Here is an 18616-nt window from a genome sequence, read left to right as displayed (position 1 = left end):
ATGTTTACAAACCACTGCTGATGTTGTGGGAGCTGCAGACCAGTCCCCAGCAGAAGCAGTGGTTTATCAATCTGAAAGTCACCTACTTTACAGATTATCAAAAACAGCATCCCCATGAGACAAAGCCTCCCGGTGCTGAGAGTCAGCAAAATTTTAGCTGAGGAGGCCATTAATAACATGGTCTGTTTTTCAGAAAGTACTTTGTCTTCTCATTAACCATGATTTCTCAGAAACGTCTGGCTCCTCTGTTTTGAGATGAAATAATTTTTCTCGTTTGTAATTGGAGCTGTGAAATTATATTAGTCTGTAAAGCTTCAGGAAGCAGCATTTCTAAATTGTCAAGCAAACAAATCCAAGTATTTTTAAAAGACAAATGTTGCAGAGCCTGAAATCAATCTTTACAGGCAGAGCCAATGAGTATCAGAGACTTGCATACCCACCCTGGGTACCTGATACCTAATAAAGACTGGGAGATCTCCCATCTGGAAACAAGTCCAAATTGTAATTGGACCAGCACTTAGGAACCTGCAGAGCTATTCAACTCTGTATTTTCACAGGAAGGTGCTTTCTTTTATTGAAGTGATGACAGAGAGGACAAAGCAGTGTTTCTGGGCTCTGGTTTCTTCCTTCTTGGAGAAAGTTTTGTCCTATGGAAGGTGCTACTACCTGAATCTATAACTCTCTTGAAGTGTGATATTCTTTTGCAATAATTTCATGACTCAGGGATACTTTAAATAAGAAGGTCCTTTTCCTCGCCTCCTACTCTGCAATATTAGTGCCATGGAAAGAATGAAATGGAGATTCTTAGCCCACTTTGGAAAACTATCTTGAGATGCATCAGGCCAAAACTGCATCTGTGACCACAGCCCCAGCCCCAGCTCTAGAGGGAAGCATGACTAAGAACCACATGTGAACTCCCCATCTTCCTTACAGGTCCACTCCTTCTCTGCTCTGTCTCAGAGTGGAGACACCTTAGTCACACAGTCAACCAAACAAACTTGCTTCCTCTCTATGAACCCAACATCAATCCATCATGAAATCATATCTATCCACCCGCAAGCCAGCCTTCTCTACCCTCTATTCCAATCCCAAACCCATCTTCCTATTTCCAATCTCAGTAGCAGGAACTTCCCCCAAACTCAAGCCTGACCATAGGTCTCCCTGCTTAAAGTTCTTCATTGGTTTCCAATTGTCCTCAGGGTGAGTTTTGTGAACTCTTTGCCATAGCTGAAGGCCCTTTGTTACCTAACCCTTCCTTATCCGCCCACTGTCCACCTTGCACATTGTTCCTGATGTGGTCTCTCCCTCTCCTGCTTCTCAGTTTTTGCACATTATTTTCTTTGCCCAGAATGCTTTTATCCCACCCATCTTTACCTGACTTTTTCTTGCCTTCTAGGTCTTAACTTAGATGCCAAATCCCAAGGACAACATTCCTGACACTCAAATATGACTTGGCTGACTGTCTTCTGGGATCCTGTAGTACTCAGACTTCTGTCTTAACTGTTTGCCATACTATCTGGTCATTGTCTGTGTAATGGGATGAGCAGTGAGATCCTCCTTCCAGTGAGAAGATAAAAACAAATGGTGTGATTATCCTACATTCTAAATTCAAGTCTCCAGTTGCTAGGGTACACCACAAGGTTTTCTGAGAGGTGCCAGTTCAGCACCAGCCCCACACCAATCTGCATGCACCTCATCCCAGAACTGAGAGAGGATCAGCAGAGGCCTTTGCATGTAAGACAATGTCCATAAAGAGAAGCCCCAAAGTGGGCATGGACTGAGGAAGAACCTTCACAAAATTTATGAAGACGGGACTGGCACCATACCTTCCCACTAGGGATTTGTTGGCTGATCTTTGAGCCCAGATGCATCTCCATTCTGCCAATGGAATGGGGAGATGTGGGAACACTCAGGAGTCCCGCTCTGACCAGAGGGAGAGGGTTAAACACAAGCAAGGTGTCTTTTCAGGGACTCAGTCACATCCTCAGCATGGTTGCCCCGTGTCCAAGCCTGCCTATGGCAGCCTTCACTCAGAGTTCCACTCCACACACAGCCAGCCCCTTACTTTGTCACCAACACAGGTTAATCGACTCTTCAACCCTGTTCAATATTTTACAGGCTTTAAGGTGAAACTCATTCTGCTTTAACCAAGTTCCTATTGACCGAAAGGTGAATTCAGCTCAGCTCAACCCTCTTGGGGAAGGGTGAGGACCATGCGGTTGTCACGCCTTGCCCTGTCCTCCCCACAGCCCTTTTGGCAAACAGAGTAGATGCCTAATTGAAAGCCAAAATTCTCCCTGGGCGAGGCTGAGTGGTACGCACTTGGCTTGGTGCTTCTGTTTGTCCGAGGAGCGTTCACAGATGTCAGAGGCCACGTGGTTAGGTCAGTTGGACATAAAGGGGGACCTCCACACACAGCTCCAGTCTGACAGATAGCAATTTGTTCTCATAACCTTCCTCCTCCAGCCAGTGTGTCACAAAGAAAAGTAATTCCACCCACCGGGAAATCAATAGCTACCCACAAACTTCATACTCCCGATCAGGTTACAAGCCTTTTACAACTCTACTAGCATTTTCCCCCAACGCATTCTTCAGCAGCAACTCATGATTCACTTTCCTTACCTCCCTGAAAGCACACCTAATTACAATATCCAGAATCATCACTCACTCCCCCTCCAGCCTGCATCTGCCATGATGTACATCTTTACTTTATGAACCCTGAGGGCCAAAATATGTCTCCCAGCTAAACAAACAGCCTATTTAGAGATTTCAGAATCCAGCACCTGTAAAAAGTCTCTTTAGGTATCTTAGAGGGGTGAATGCTAAAGAATAAATGTACTTCCAGAACTTTATTGTAGATACTCACTGGAAGTTCATTCCAAGCTATTGCTTCTACCACATATCTCTTATATTTAACATAAAACATGACACTGCACCAAACCTATAAGAAAATGCCCTGTAATAAGTTGACATTTGCCATTCAGAAACAGTGATGGGAGGAAGGGTAGATTGATATATAACAGCTGGAATTTTTAAGAGGATGTATGTTTGTGCCCCAAAATGTCACACTGATTATAAATATACTTTGTAAGCTCTGATAGTCTATATGTAATCTATTTATATCTTTGAGTATATATGGGCGGGGGGGGGGGGCAGGGGGGAGAGGAAGAGAGAAAGAGTGGGGAAAGAGAGATATAATAAATACATACTGCTAACAGGCATGGTTCTAGTGGATATTATATTCTAATGGAGTATCAAAAACAATTCAAGAGGATAATAATTGCCTTAGGTTGGATTTTCCAGGAGCAAACTCAAGAGATGAGGTATGGGTGAAGGTGACTTACTTATTAGGAGGAGTTCCAGAAAACGCTGAAAGGGGAGTGGAAAAGTGGGACCATGAAGAAAAGGAGGCCAGTCAGGCTGCAAAAGCAGTTAAGTGTCACAGAAAGGGAGCTCTGGACACAGAGAGGGCCATGGGGGGCATAGGGGCAAAGCGGCTAGGGTATTTCAAACCTGGGGACAGACAGCCACAGGCACTATGAATGCCCTCAGTGCATGGGCAAATAGGCCCCTACAGCCTAAGGGCAGCACAAGGAGGCTGGTCCTGGCTGTTGGGAGAGAAAGTCCTTCCAGAGCTATTTTATGCAAAAATAAATATTCATGGATTACAGGAGACACAGTGCCCTGGAGTGGATGTTGCAATGACAAATACAGATATCTGATAGTAAGACAATTAACTAGGTAACAGGAGAAAGAAAGTCTGGGTGTGTGGAGAGGACCGTTCCACGTGAGGCAGTCAGGCCTCTCTGAGATGGAGATTCCTGAGCTGAGACCTGAGGGTGAGAAGGGAAAAACCTGCAAAGATCTCAGGAAAGAGCATTCCAAGCAGAGGAAAGGGCATGTGAAGGCCCTGGGATAGAAATCTGCTTAACACATTGAAGGAATCACATGGACAAAGTGTGGCCAGATTATAGAATATGGGGAGCATAATACGAGAGGACAAACTTGGAGATTCTGGCTAGGGCCAGGTCTCATCAGGCCTGATGGCCCATGGTAAAGAGTTTGACTCTTGGGTGGAGATAAACATGTTTTGTTTCATTTTGTTTTGTTTTGTTTTGTTTTGTATTTTTAATGAAGCTTGGGGGTGGGCCTAAAGAGGAAGGCAGAACACTGAAGAGGCTTTTTGAGGGGGGGAAGAAGAGGTCTAATGTGCACTGAGCCCTCACTATCTACCAGCCATTCTCTCTGTGAAGAGTATATCATTATACCTATTTTGTAGATGAGGAAACAAGTTCAGAGAGGTTCGGTAACTTGCCTAATATCACACAGCTGGGATTTAAACCTAGGAAATGTGCTTCCAGAGCCCATGTTCACATCTGCTAAGCTATCCTGCCTCCTTACAGTAACAGTGATGGGGAGAAAAGATGAAAGCTTGACCAGTTTGTGGCAGGAGGGTCAGACAAAAGCAGAGAGACTTGGGGCAGAGTCGACATGTCTTCCTGATGGATTAGACATGCTATATCGATGTGCATTTTGAATGCATTTTGAACAACTGCGTGAGAGAATAATAGATTCATTTTAGGGTTTATCAAGTTAGGACCCAATCATGGAGACCATTTCATCGCCTCAACTAGCAAGTAATGAAAGATTCCCATCAACGTTTCTCAGATGGTGTGAAGTGGTGCAGCAGTGGCCTATCAACACGCCTTCTGAAAGCTGTTAGAGCATAATTGGTGTGTTCTGACAGGTGCCTGCACTTTCACTTACCCCTCTGCACTTTCCGAGATCATTTTCACTGTCACTGCTGACCGGCTTCCTCCCAGCCAGCTCACTCATTAAACCATAATCCAGCTCCATAGAAAGTGCTTTTAGGAAAATAAAGGGGCAGATATGGCCAGTTGAGTCATGACCCAAAATTTGATTTGTCCCTAATGCTTAGAACAATTACATTCGCAATGCCATTCCAGATGAGTGTAGCTCAGCCTGTTAGAAGACTGTCTCACCCACCTCCTAACCCTGGCTAATGGAAGGAGAAGCAAATGAAAAAGCCTAGGGTGGAAACAAGTGGCCTCTATACAGGATAATCAGAGCTGTTTGTAAAGGAAGATTCCCATCAAAGTAATAGGCTCCATTTCAAATTCATGCAGGAGGAGAAAAGAGTCAAGTTAGCTTTTTGACTGCAAAGAGCTATGTCTTACATCCCTCGCGCCCATTTGATTCCAATTCGGTGACATCTGGAATTCAAATTAATTTATAAGCACTTAGGACACATATTATAACAGTCAGTACCACCCACACCCCTCCAGGGCTTATCATCCCTGACCCACTGCCTTTCTTCTGTACAATGCCACACAGATCCCTTAATCCCTTCACCCCCAGCCCCTGGCCCTCTGGAGACTCACGCAATTCCCTGGCTCCATGAATTTCAATCTGTTCTTGACCAGGAACTCTTTCTGAGCTAATGTGTGGTCATACACTCAGAGTTTTCTCAGCAATGCGAGTCATTATAACAGCTATGTTTTAGGAAAGGGTAGAAACCATTTGTCTAGAAATCTGTTGAGAATGAAAGGGAATGGGAGAAGGGAATATCAAATATGAGATATGCAACCTATGTTGAACTCCTCCTCCTGTGAACTCCAGAGACCACATTGAGAATTCATTTGGTCCTTCTCAAAACCTCTTCTGGTATATTGTGTTATCCCCATTTTACAGACGAGACAATAGGAGCTCCAAGAAGCTTACCCAGGGTCACTAGGCTAGGGTGACCATAACCAAGGCAAGATTCCAACACAGGCCTGTCTGACCCCAATGCCGGTGCCACTCCAACTTCACATGTGGATGAGTACAGACAATTATTCCCAATTCCTAGATCCTGCCAGCATGAGGCAGCCACCCTTTGAATTTGTTAGCTCCCTCAAGCTGGCCTGAAATAGAAAATCCAAAACCCTGGCTGCCTGGTTTGTTTAATGGTTGGTTGTTTTGTTTTGTTTTGTTTTGTTTTGTTTTAATCAGGGTTATGGTCCCAGGTGAACAAAACAAACAAATTCTGATCCTAGAATCCTAAACAATAATGAGCATTCATCAACTCGGTGATTTAACCTTCAGTCCAGTCATTCACTTTCATTTTGTTAATTCAGCCAACCATTTATTGAGCAACAATTGGTTGAGCTTACCCATCTCACTGCAGTTGGTTAGCAAACAGCAGTCATGACCTTCAAAGTATTCACTACCTGTTCCTAGAAGACAGTGAGAGCCTGGAGCGAGATGTCTAATCTCAATCAAGTCCTGTCTCCTACAGTTCCTGGAACAATGCTTGTCACACGGTAGGATCCTAATAAGTGTTAGATGAATGAACAAGTGTTTGCCGATTTCGGAGAGGGAGCCTGTCTGCCTACATTGAGGCCAACGCTCACAATCAGAATGCTATTTAGTGTTGGATTAGTGCAGTATTTATTACTCTGTGCTGTCCTTGAAGAAACCAAGTGGCAGTAGCTGGTGGCTGGAGGAGGGGTGTTTAAGAAGCAGAACTGTATGTGTGTTTCTTCCCCTTTCCCTCCTCCCCTTGAGCGGCTCTTCTAGTAAGACCCTCCCATTCTTGGCTTTACCCTATCATAGGGGCAAGGGTGGGGAAGTGGACAGAACTCTGGATTTAGGGTCCAGAGACCTAGGTCTGAGTCCCAGCTTACTACTGGTAGGCAGTGTGACTTCAGACAGGTCATTTTACCTCCCTTCCTCTAAAAATGGGGATTAAAATGCCTAATTCATAAGAGGCTCCAAATAAAACATCATACACATTCAGTTGTAGTTATTAAGTATAATGAGGTATGGGGATCTAATGCTATGCCTAAGAAGTTTTGAATTCCAAAGCAAAGCACGTTGGAACTTTAGTTTCCTTCAGCTGTAGCTGACATCTACACTTGACAAAACGCCTGGACCAGGCATGCCAGAACAAAATGGATTCAAAGCTATTACCTGCATCATTCAAACAAAGTGTGCTTCTGTCTGAAACACCAAACTTGGAGAACTGCGTTCCAAGAGGTAGATATAAATTGAAATGATTGGAATATATGCCTCAGATTTTTATGTTCCCTTTTGTATGTGGATAGACTAAAGGAGAGCTTGGGCATGCTTTTTCTGAACATCCTTTTACATTTCTGCTTGCACCTTAGAATAATAATGCCACTTACCCGCAATCCTCAAGCCGCCCGTGAGCGATCCTATATCGCTGCCATCATAAAACTTACAAATACCAAGAAGAACAAAAACCAACAGCGATGCTTTGGATCAATATTGAGCAGCCAGCATTCCATTTCTGGGAAAAGCGCACATTAAAAGCCTCTTGTTTACATTTTAAGGCTAACAGAGGGGCCCTTCATTTCAGAGAATTAAATGAGAAAATTCTCCTGGATTCAAGCATTAGCAAAATGGAATGGTTGTGTAATTGTCTCCAATCATCTCTGTTCCTCTTACCTTCCCCATAACAGCTCCAGGGGAGAGGAGGGTGGGGTCCCTCTCACAGCCCTACACGTTAAAATTCCAGTGTTGCTCATTACAAAGGGAAAACAGAGAAATGTAATATATTTGAAACAAGCCGACTAATTGCAAACAAACTTCAAAGAAGAAGGGAAAATCACTGCCTTTTACCCACCCTAAATAAAAGTGGGAATGGGGAGAACTTCTCCTCTGGCCTGTTCTTCTTTCCTAAAAGCACTCAGCTAAAAAGGTGGAGAACAGAGACAGCCCTAAGGGGGCAGGGGTTCTGCCTGCTTCCTTTCTCCATTCCTGCAACAGAGCTAATGTGAGCCCTCCTCTGGAAGGCCCAAAACAAAAGAGTGACTTAAGAAATGAATCACCTACTTAGGCCGGATATTTTAATGAGAGGATCAAAGAGATCCTGTTTGGACTCTGAGGCCAGCGAAGAGGAAACTGAGCTAAGCGTGAGACAGGAGAAAGTAAACAGAATAAATATCAGTCACCAACATGTAATAAGCTTTCTGTACTAAGGGAGGACAATATATGGTCCTTACCCTTGGGGCAGTCCAAGCATAATAAAGAAAAGAACCTGTCAATTGATAGGAACAGTATAGAAATCACATACAATGAAACACACTGTTTCCAATTACCTTCAGTCCCTGCTGATGAACCTTGAACTGTACTTCTATGAAACTGACACTAGTATTTTATTTGGGGCACGACATGTTGATATATTTATTATTAGTTATATGTACTCCTTCCCATGATACCTTACTCCAAAAAGAAGAAAAAAAACAAAAAGAAGAGGACATACCAATGTAAAAGTTAACAAACATAAGGGCTCCAAGTGCCCATAAAATGGGGCTCCTCGCTTGTCTGATAAACTATCAGGGCAATAAAGAAAATCAACCAAGTTCTAGTTTGTTGGCCATTAAGGTAGAAGAGAACTAATTCTGTAAGAGAAACACAGTTTTGTCTGGAACTAAATTCTTACAGAAATTTTTCATACTGAGTTAATGTTAATGTTCTTCATTAAAATTTAGTGGTGTTTAGTTGCTTTTGACATCAAACTGTGGAATTTTAACTCTGAAAAGAACCTGAGAAAAGCTAATGGTTTCAATTCCTTGGATTGTGTCGAGTGCCCATGCAAAACATCAAAACAACAAATGGAGGAGGGCTCAGGATTGCACACTCGTCCTCACATGGCAGCTTCATTTATTTTTCATGTGAACAAGTATTTATTGAGTGCCTAGCAAATATTAAGCATCATAAATGGCATAAAGGTATATAGAACCAGGATGTAAGTGGTAAAGATAGAGAGAAGTGACCAAATTCAAGGTATATATAAGAAAGATTCAAAGGCCTTAGTGATTGATTGAAAGTGAAAAATGAGGGGTGCCTGAGGGGCCCAGTTGGTTAAGTGTCCAACTCTGGTTCAGGTCATGATCTTATGGTGTGTGAGTTTGAGCCCTGCATTGGGCTCTCTGCTAGCAGCACAGAGCCCATTTCAGATCCTCTGCCCCCTTCTCTCTGTCCCTTCCCCCCTCACTCTTTCTCTCTCAAAAATACATAAACATTTGTTAAAAAGTGAAAACTGAGGCACAGGAAGATTTGAGGGCTAGTTCGAAATGACTGGCAAAATAATGGAAGAAGAAAATCTTTTCGTGAACAGAATGAATACAGTTTTGGACATGTTGAGTTGGAGTGCCTGTAAGACATTCAGATGGAGATGTCAAGGGGACAGCTGGATAAATATGACAGAAAATGATCTTCTACAAATGGGTAAGCATTACTTCAGCTATATGGAAGATACATAGAACACTGCTGCCTCCCACAAAGAATTTATGACGGGCGATTATAGTGTATTTAAAAGACAGCAAATTACTAAAGCTTATTTGGTGATGGTCATGACAACCATGATGAAAGGAAAGGAAAGAGAAGGAAAAGGAGGGGAAAGATACAGAAGACGAGGAAGAGGAGCAGGAGAAAGTGAAGGTGGAAATGGAAAAGAACAACACCTGGGGTCTGAAGCAGGACAGCTGGGGACACATGTTGGGACAAGGGAGCTCAAAAGAGCTTGGAAACATGAGGGATTTTCATTAGAAAATTTTGTATCATCACAAGGACAGGTTTAGACAAAGCCCAAAGATGGTTAAGCAGCCCAAACTGCCCATTTGCTCAAGCAGCCCAAATGTATTGATCTAACCAATACATTTGTCAACACCATCTCTTTACTAAGTGGGAGCAAGTAGGAGCTGGAGGGCAGGGTTTTCTGGCAACAACAGTTAATCACTATTTCTGGAGCACATCCAGTGTACCTGATTGTTAAAGCTGGGATGGAACATAGCTAAAATCTGTCCCTTTCCCTCAAGGACTCTCCTGCTAGAGCATCACGCACAGCCTACTAGCCCAAGAAAAGGCACAGTGATAAATTGGACTATGAGGAGGAGGGATGGAAAGAAATGTCAGCCATGAAGGAGGCTCCATTCTCATTCTTCTGATGCACTAAGTGCCAGGCCACACAATGAGTGCTACAGAGTGAACGGTAGAGGATATTGAGAGCAGGAGTCTCTCTCTATCCTTGTTTCCTTCTCTGTAAAGTGGGGAAAATGAGAGCACCTCTCTTCACAAGGTCATAAGAATAAAATAATATGTATAAAGCACTTAGAGTGGCACACCTGGACCATGGTAAGCACTATAAAATTATAAGCCTTTGTTTATTTAATTATTTTAAAAATATTGTTTATTTTTTAAATTTCCATATGTAACTTTCTAGGTAGTAAAATTATGTTGTATCTTGTATGGATGGTGATTGCATGGGTAGATGCATATGTAAAAAATTCACTGAGCTGTACATCTATGATCTGTGTATTTCACTATATGTAAATTACACTAACATTTAAATATATATAGTTAGTTATCAGGTAGGTAATTTTAGTTTCCCTTCACAGATGTACACTGTGGGGCTTGACGAAGTCAAGCAAATTGCCTGAGATATTGTGCCAGATCTCAGCCTGGGTTCCTATTTCAGTTGAGCCTTGCTCCCTGACAGGGCTCAAGACAGCAGTTACCCAAAGATGCTGTGCTACACTCTACTTCGAGAGTCTCCTGCATGAAGAGACAGCAGCTATTCCCTCCTCTCTGCCATTCTTTCTCCCACCTTCCACCCTCTTCTCATCTCAGCTCAATTCCATTGTCTCATTAACTATTAAAACAAAAATCCTTGCCAAGTAACAACCCACAGGGAAACACCCAGAGGAGGACTGGCAGTGATTAAGGACTGAAGGGAACACACCCAGAGCTCTGCAAATCCCTCAGGGGCCTAAGGTGCCCTGCTACGCACTGAAGTGTACCCCCTCTAAGTATGCATGCAGTTCTTGCCAGGACAAAGAGCATGAGCCAGAGAAGAGTGAGTGCTCCTAATTTAAGAGGTGCTGTAGAAATTAATTTTGTATGCCTCCTCCATTAGCAGTGTGTCTGAATTAACTTTAATATGCAAGTTATCATGTTAATCTTTGATACTAAAAAAGAATGTATCATTATTAACCTTCCTATCCCTGAATTTAGCAGTGCAGTCTTTTTATTAGCCGTACGTAATAGAAGTAGCATGATTTCCTGGCATCTCAGCACTCCACCTCTCTGTATGCAGCTCCACCAGTCACTCTGTAAAATCTCTGCTGATTCAGAAGTCCATTTTTCAAACATTTGACTCTAACTGCCCATAAGTCACCAGAAGCTGACTCCACCTCCCCATCCTTTTTTTTTTTCAGATTCTTCTAAATGGGAATAAATTTTCCACTGCAAGCACATTCCAAAAAAAAAAAAAAAAAAAAAAAAAAAAAAAAAGAGGCCATGATGGTCAATGGAAGGGGGCCCACAGCAGGAAAGAGACATGAATAAGTTCTGTGTCAAATTTATGAAAGGCAAGCTCATGACAGACTAGCAGTAACTGGTCTTCAGAGCTCTAGGATATTTGGGGGACTAAGTTATGGTTACAGTAGGAACTGATGCTTCAAGGGATAGGTAAACAAATTAAGCAACACTGGAAAATTAGCTGTTAAGGATAATAGGAAAATCATCCAATAGTATAACCTAAGACATCTTTCTTTTTGTGTATTCACTTGATATATGTAAATTATAGGTAAAGGAAAGTTACCTATACCTCCATTTGATGAATAACTTTAACATTCCTGTTCCACTCATTCCATACGTTCTAATCTTTAAAACGTGATAATAGTGCAAAATAAATTGCATTTTGCCACCTTTTTATTTCATTCACACCCTCTCGTTGAACAGGAAGATCATGAGAAATTAAAGAACTTCTTAGAAGGGGAAAATAAGACAAGAATGAGGTCTAAAATAGAATCTTAAATCATCAGTCCTTGAAAAATAAAACCAGTTTCTGTTCTCAATAAATGCAACAGCATAGAGTTTAAAATTATCTACATATTGAAACTAAATTGGCTACCAATCCAGCTTTTCTGCTTGTAGGAAAGCTACCAGTAATACAATTGTGGACATATCTGAGATCATCTCTGGTGTATGGGTAGTTTTTATGTTCCCCTTTTAGATTTAATAATTGCTTTTCTGGCTGCTACCTTAAGAAGATATGACATGTGGGGCACCGGGGTGGCTCAGATGGTTAAGCATCTGACTCTTGGTTTCAGCTCAGGTCATGATCTCACCATTTGTGAGTTCAAGCTCCGCATCGGGCTCTGTGCTGACAGCACAGAGCCTGCTTGAGATTCTCTCTCCTTCTCTATCTGCCCCTCCCCAACTTGTGCACATGCATGTGCATGTGCGTGCACATACTCTCTCTCTCAAAATAAACAAACTTCAAAAAAAAAGTCATGATCGGAATAAGAAGGCAACTAGTATTTCAGCCAAATATATCTTCAAAGGGCTGAGAGCATTCTAAAAGGCAGAGTCAAATATTCTCCAAGCTTTAACCATTTATTTTCCAAGTTAATCATTATTTTTGCCAATGTGAAACCCACCATGTACTGCTCATAATTTACACCCCACACTATTAATTACTTTTTTTATAAAGTAGATGCATTCTAATCTGCTTATATTCTTTTAAATGAAAAATTTGCTATTTCAAATGGAAAATCAGTATTGTCTGCCATAGATGGAAGGTAAGTGTACCAATCAATACTATTAAAACAAAACACTTTAATTAAATTCTAAGAGGAACTTAAGCCTGAGGTCTGCTCCCTTGTTATCAGAGGAGATTAATAGAGAAAGATTAAAGACAAAACAGCAAAAGTATACAATCCTTGACATAACCAGAAAGACTGAAAGGGAGTTAGAAGAGAATGATCTTCTGCTTCTATGATATTGTAGTTTATTTGTGCATGCCCAAAATTATCCTTCATGCCAAGGAAAATAATTTTGCATATGGTAGTACATATCCACACTTTGAAAAACACAATTGCTAAGAAATAAATCAAAATTGGGATTCCTGGCTTCCCATCTCTGCAATTAACTGATGGTGTGACCTTGGGTAGGTCTTCTGGGCCAGTGTCCTGGGCTATAAAATGAGAAGGCAATCTCTCCAAGGAGTTGCTCAACTCTATGTGTCTGTTTTTGTGAAACCTTAAACATGTTACAGCATATCTTCTCATCAACTGAAGTTTTCAGTTGTTAATTGCATTCACCCTCTTATCTGAAAGTCTTACCTAGAAGAAATAGCAAAGATTTGAAAAGATCAGCTACTTTGGGGCAGAAGAATCTTTTGAAGCTGTTGTGTTGGAAAAAATCAATAAAATTGACTGCAATCCAGGCACCACAGAGGCTGACTGTCCAGGATATATGCCTGTTCCTCCCTCAACTTTGGAAGCCAGTAGACAAAGCCTGTCTTTAAATCGATCTTATGAGCCTAAATGTCCGTCAACTGATGAATGGACAAAGCAATTGTGGTTTATATACACAATGGACTACTATGTGGCAATGAGAAAGAATGAAATATGGCCTTTTGTAGCAATGTAGATGGAACTGGAGAGTGTTATGCTAAGTGAAATAAGTCATACAAAGAAAGACAGATACCATATGTTTTCACTCTTATGTGGATCCTGAGAAACTTACCAGAAGACCATGGGGGAGGGGAAAGAAAAAAAAAAAAGGCTAGAGAGGGAGGGAGCCAAAACATAAGAGACTCTTAAAAACTGAGAACAGGGGCACCTGGGTGGCTCAGTCGGTTAAACGGCCGACTTCAGCTCAGGTCATGATCTTGCGGTCCGTGAGTTCGAGCCCCGCGTCGGGCTCTGTGCTGACAGCTCAGAGCCTGGAGCCTGTTTCAGATTCTGTGTCTCCCTCTCTCTGACCCTCCCCCGTTCATGCTCTGTCTCTCTCTGTCTCAAAAATAAATAAACGTTAAAAAAAAAATTAAAAAAAAAAACAAACTGAGAACAAACTGAGGGTTGATGGGGGGTGGGAGGGAGGGGAGGGTGGGTGAGGGGTATTAAGGAGGGCACCTGTTGGGATGAGCACTGGGTGTTGTATGGAAACCAATTTGACAATAAATTTCATATTTAAATAATAATAATAATAAAACAATAATAATAAAATAAAAAACAAATCGATCTTATATACCATCACCTGATCACTTGCCTGGGTCAAGTGGTAGTTTATGCCAGGTGAGTAATAGAGGATCCTGATTCAAATGACCAGTTTCCCCCTTCCTATGAGAAAAGTAGGTTGACGGGGGAGGGGGGGGGGAAATCAGTTAAAAACCAGTAAGTAACTATAAGCTTGCTCATCTGGAAGGTCTGGCATAGTTAAACAAGTTTCTGTATTTGTAAAATAATGACAACAACCTCACTTATAAGGTTTATATAAGAAATTACAAAAAGTCACTATTATCAGAACTATAGTAGTACAGTTTTTTCCCCCTGTCTTAATATTCTAAAAAAGCCAATTTAAGCAACATTTTATTTTTAATGCTCTATGTTGGCTTCACCTCTGAACTGATAATAATGGAAATGAATACAATAATTATAAGTGAAAATTTTATGAAAATAATAATTATACTTATATTAATTTTAAGCCACCACTTATGGAGCATTTGTACCACCCAAAGACTGTGCTAAGCACTACTTCATTTAATATTCATATCAACCCTATTATTATCCCCATTTTATAAAGAAACAGAACCAAAGAAGTGATATGACTTTTCCAAAATCATAGACGGATACAACTCAGAGATTATGAAACAAAATGAATAAACCCCACAGTGTCTTTCTAGAACTAAGTAAGTCTTTGGTAAAGAGATCATACAAGAAACGTTTTTCATACATTTGGGGCCAAAATCAAGAAAGCCATGAAAAAAAAAATTGGGAGAAAAAGTTCTGAAAAAAAAAGTCAGGGATTACCAAAATATAGTTTAATATATTGAGAAAGACTAAATATTCACAGCTCTGAAGCTCTCCTTTTGTTTTGTTTTCTTAAATAAATTTTTAGATGTTGTAAACAAGAAAGACGGAATCATCTAGCTCTCTCCTCTGAAGTCCCATGGCACTGTGCTCATATCTCTACAACGGCATATTCATCCTGCATTTTAATGAAGAGTGCCTCATTTTGCAAATAAAGGCAAGCTCCTTGAGGACATCACCACGTTTTTGCCAAGTTTGTATTTTCTAAATGGCTTCCCAACGCTTTGTTTATAGTAGCGAATCAGTAGCGAAACATTTATTGAATTGAAAACCCTATTCTAAATGCCTCTCTTCATCTATCCTGTATGGAATTTGAGATGCCAGGGAGGCAGTTAAAGATACGGGTCTTCAGGTGAAAGCAAAGACTTGGACTGCAGATTAAGGTTGGGGGTTGCGGACCTCGCAATGGCACTGAGCCACCAGGGTGGACGGTCTCCCCCAGGCAAGAGCGGACAGGGCGGAACTGGAACGCAGCTGAGTGGTTGTGGCATGAACTGAATTTGCTCCATGGCAGTACTCTTTCTCGCTCTGTATCCCCGCTTCTGACCCTCGGGCATAGAAAGGAACAGCTGCAGATCTACAACCATGCAGCCGTGCATTCTAAGGATGTCCCCCTTTTCCAGAACCAACTAGGGAACAGAAGCTATGGAGGGCTACTCAGTGTTTTCCCCTGCATTGGCAAGAGAGGAAGAAAGGTAGGGCAGGGGAGCAAAAAGCCTGGCCACATAGAAGGAGCCGGGCGTCACACGCACAAAACAGCCATTTCTCCTGCTCTACTCCTCAAATCCCGAGGTCTGTCTCTTGATGTGTGCGGCTGAGATCTCCTGATGAACTAGGACGAGGGAACAACACATATTATGCTCAGAGAATTATGTTCTCTTTTCTACTGAACCTACAGTACAAGCCATTCTGCTATTCACAGATTGGCTCCACTATCCACCAAGGTTTGCAACTCACTGTAAGCCCCTGAAACACCACAAATTTTCCTGAGAGGTGACTGGGACCTCTTGATTTCTCAGCATGAGTGTTGAACAGACAGCAGAGCGCTACAGTGAACCTCTTGCTACCTGGGCTGTAGATTTTAAAACCTGCAGCTTCAACCAAAAGGAAGCCCAGAATCCCTGTAAGCCAAACCAGACCAAAGAAAGCATCTCACGGCACACGTAGGTTATGGCAAATCTGGGACATTGGCAGGGAGGGGCAAGTCTGATGAAAATGAATTTCTTGAGACCCACAGAAATATTTGTATAAAGAGAAAAATCCGCCTGCAAGTGGGGTTCTGTTGTCCTCACTGCTATTCCCTCTCCAAGTGCTCAGAAGATGGATGGAGTCCCATGTCCCCCACACCAGGAAGCACAGACTCAGCCCTGACAAACCTCTTAATGACACACTGTGGATTCAGCTAAGGCCTGTGTGAACAACGCAGTGCTCAGCATACATCTGAACACAGTGAGTTCGTTGGTGTCTTTCATGTCAGGCTGACCCTAGTGCCCTCAAAACCTCAGGATAACAAAATGCTTTTCAAGCAGTCTTAATTGTACTTGAAGTTGCTGCCTCTTTTTCCGTGCCGTTCTGGAAATGCAGCTTTACTGACACAGATGGACACACTCTTCGAGATCCAACTCTCTGACGATACACATGAGGAACAGAGCCCAGAGAGGTTAAGTGGTTTGTCCAATGCCACACAGCTTGTTAGTAGGTTCACTGGACTAGAGTTCAAATCTTCCAATTTTTAGTACAGTATTTTCTCCACCAGACTATGTTACCTTCCTTAAATTAAGATCATTGTTCCTTCATTCTATAAACATGCATTGAGGATCTACTCAGTGCCAATTATTTAGAATACAGGAAAACACTCTTTACCTGAACTCAAGAAGGTGCAAATATTTCCTAATACCTCAGAGAAGTGTCAAAAGAATAAGAGCCTCCCCAGATCTGTAATATAAGGATTCTCACTGCATTTATTTTATTTTTGATGAAACAAATGTGAACTGGGAGGAGTGCCCCGTGTGGCCAGAAGCTGGCGTAAGAGGCCCAGAGCTACTATAGTAAGTGCCAACTTCTCTTAGCTCATTCTCACACGAGGAGAACTTAACAATTTCCCCATCATCTTGAGGAACCTGCAAAGAGTTCACTCGGGGGAGGTATGTTAGAAGAACCCAACACAAATTTTGTAAAAAAACAAAAATACAGGGTTGCCTGGGTGGCTCAGTCGGTTAAACGTCTGACTCTTGATTTTGGCTCAGGTCATGATCTCATGGTTTGTGGGATCGAGCCCCACACTGGGCTCTGAGCTGACAGTGGGGAGCCTGCCTGGCATTCTCTCTCTCTCTCTCTCTCTCTCTCTCTCTCTCTCTCTCTCTCTCTCTTCCTCTCTGTTAATCCCCTGCTTGTGTTCTCTCTCAAAATAAATAAACTTTAAATACATACGTACATACATACATACAAAAAACATACTTGCATTATGGAGGGGAAGGATGCTTAAAATTTACAATCTAATCAGAGCTGACTTTGTCCTTCCTGGGTCACAGAGCCACGTGTAGCCAGAGTAGAGTGGCAACTCTGAGGGCAAAATGGGCTTAAGCTGGGTGGGAAAGAGCTGCAAGCCTCCTCACACAATAGTGGCAGGGTCAGCTAATCCAAAAGTATCAAGGCCAAAGCCAAATTAGTAGGGGAAATATGCTTCCTTCAAGTGAAATTAGACTGTGCTGTGTCTGAAAAAAAAAAAATAATAAAATAATAATAATAATGCTCACCATGGCAAGGTGTTCTTCTTAAATGACCCAGAAAGAAAACTCTCTCTGTAACTCTCTTGTAACTCTCTTGTAACTCTCTCTGGCAGGGCAAGTTTCATGGGATAAATTCCTACAGCCTACCCTCTCTCTATGAAGCCTGTAGTCAATTACCATCCTTACCCTACATTCTGGAACCAGAGGGGATGGGCAGAAGAGGGCCTCACTCAGAATCAGCTAATGGCTGATGCAAACTTAAGAAGAGGCCAAGGGGCAATGGGTAAGATTTTGCTCCAGGGCAGGGGGGAAGGCAGCAGATTTAAGGAAGAGGCTGCACAGGGAACATGTACAGGCAGGATGAGAGGCCTGTCAAGGACAGAGGAGACAGGCAGCAAGATGGACAGACCTGCAGAGCTGGGGGCTGGTGGGTTGTGGTGCGGGGTAGGCACAGTGTGGGTCTGAACAACCACCTAATCACCTTGTGAGTTCCTCCCAAGGCAGCCCTGGGAAATCATCACCACCGCTGGGTCACAGGCGGTTGCTGCAGGGACTGTGATCCCTGAGAGCCAGCAACAGCAGACATATTCGCCAACCACTGGCCCACCATGGACGGGAGTGATGAAATAAGTTCCCCTGCCAGCTCCCTAAGGCACTGGCATGTGCCCTTGAACCAGAAAGAAAGAGGCCCCTACCACACTTGAGTCACGCTTCCAGTAACAATTTGTGTGTGGGCAGCTAACTGGCCTCATTGGAGCCAGCCAATCTTTGAGGGCCTTTCCCCTTCCTCTGCAGACTGGATGCCAGGAGGGACAGCTCAATTTCTGTTGGTGTGTATATGCTTACTTGGTGTTTAACATTTTTAAAATAGACACATTTTAGGGGCACCTGGGTGGCTCAGTTGGTTAAGCGTCTGACTTTGGCTCAGGTCATGATCTCAGTTTGTGGGTTCAAGCCCCACATTGGGCTCTGTGCTGACAA

At 42.5% G+C, this 18616-nt stretch overlaps 1 protein-coding gene across 5 annotated transcripts in view; it reads right to left on the bottom strand.

The window, feature by feature from the left end:
• DOCK2 (dedicator of cytokinesis 2) overlaps positions 1-18616 on the bottom strand; it is a 418519-nt gene that overhangs the window by 264669 nt on the left and 135234 nt on the right. The gene's annotated exons all lie outside the window — the stretch shown is intronic.

Source organism: Panthera onca, chromosome A1 (genome assembly GCF_046562875.1).
Source record: "Panthera onca isolate mPanOnc1 chromosome A1, mPanOnc1 haplotype 2, whole genome shotgun sequence".
In the NCBI taxonomy this organism is placed as follows: domain Eukaryota; kingdom Metazoa; phylum Chordata; class Mammalia; order Carnivora; family Felidae; genus Panthera; species Panthera onca.
The sequence above is the reverse complement of the archived record's forward strand: the minus strand, read 5'-3'. Positions and strand labels throughout refer to the sequence as shown.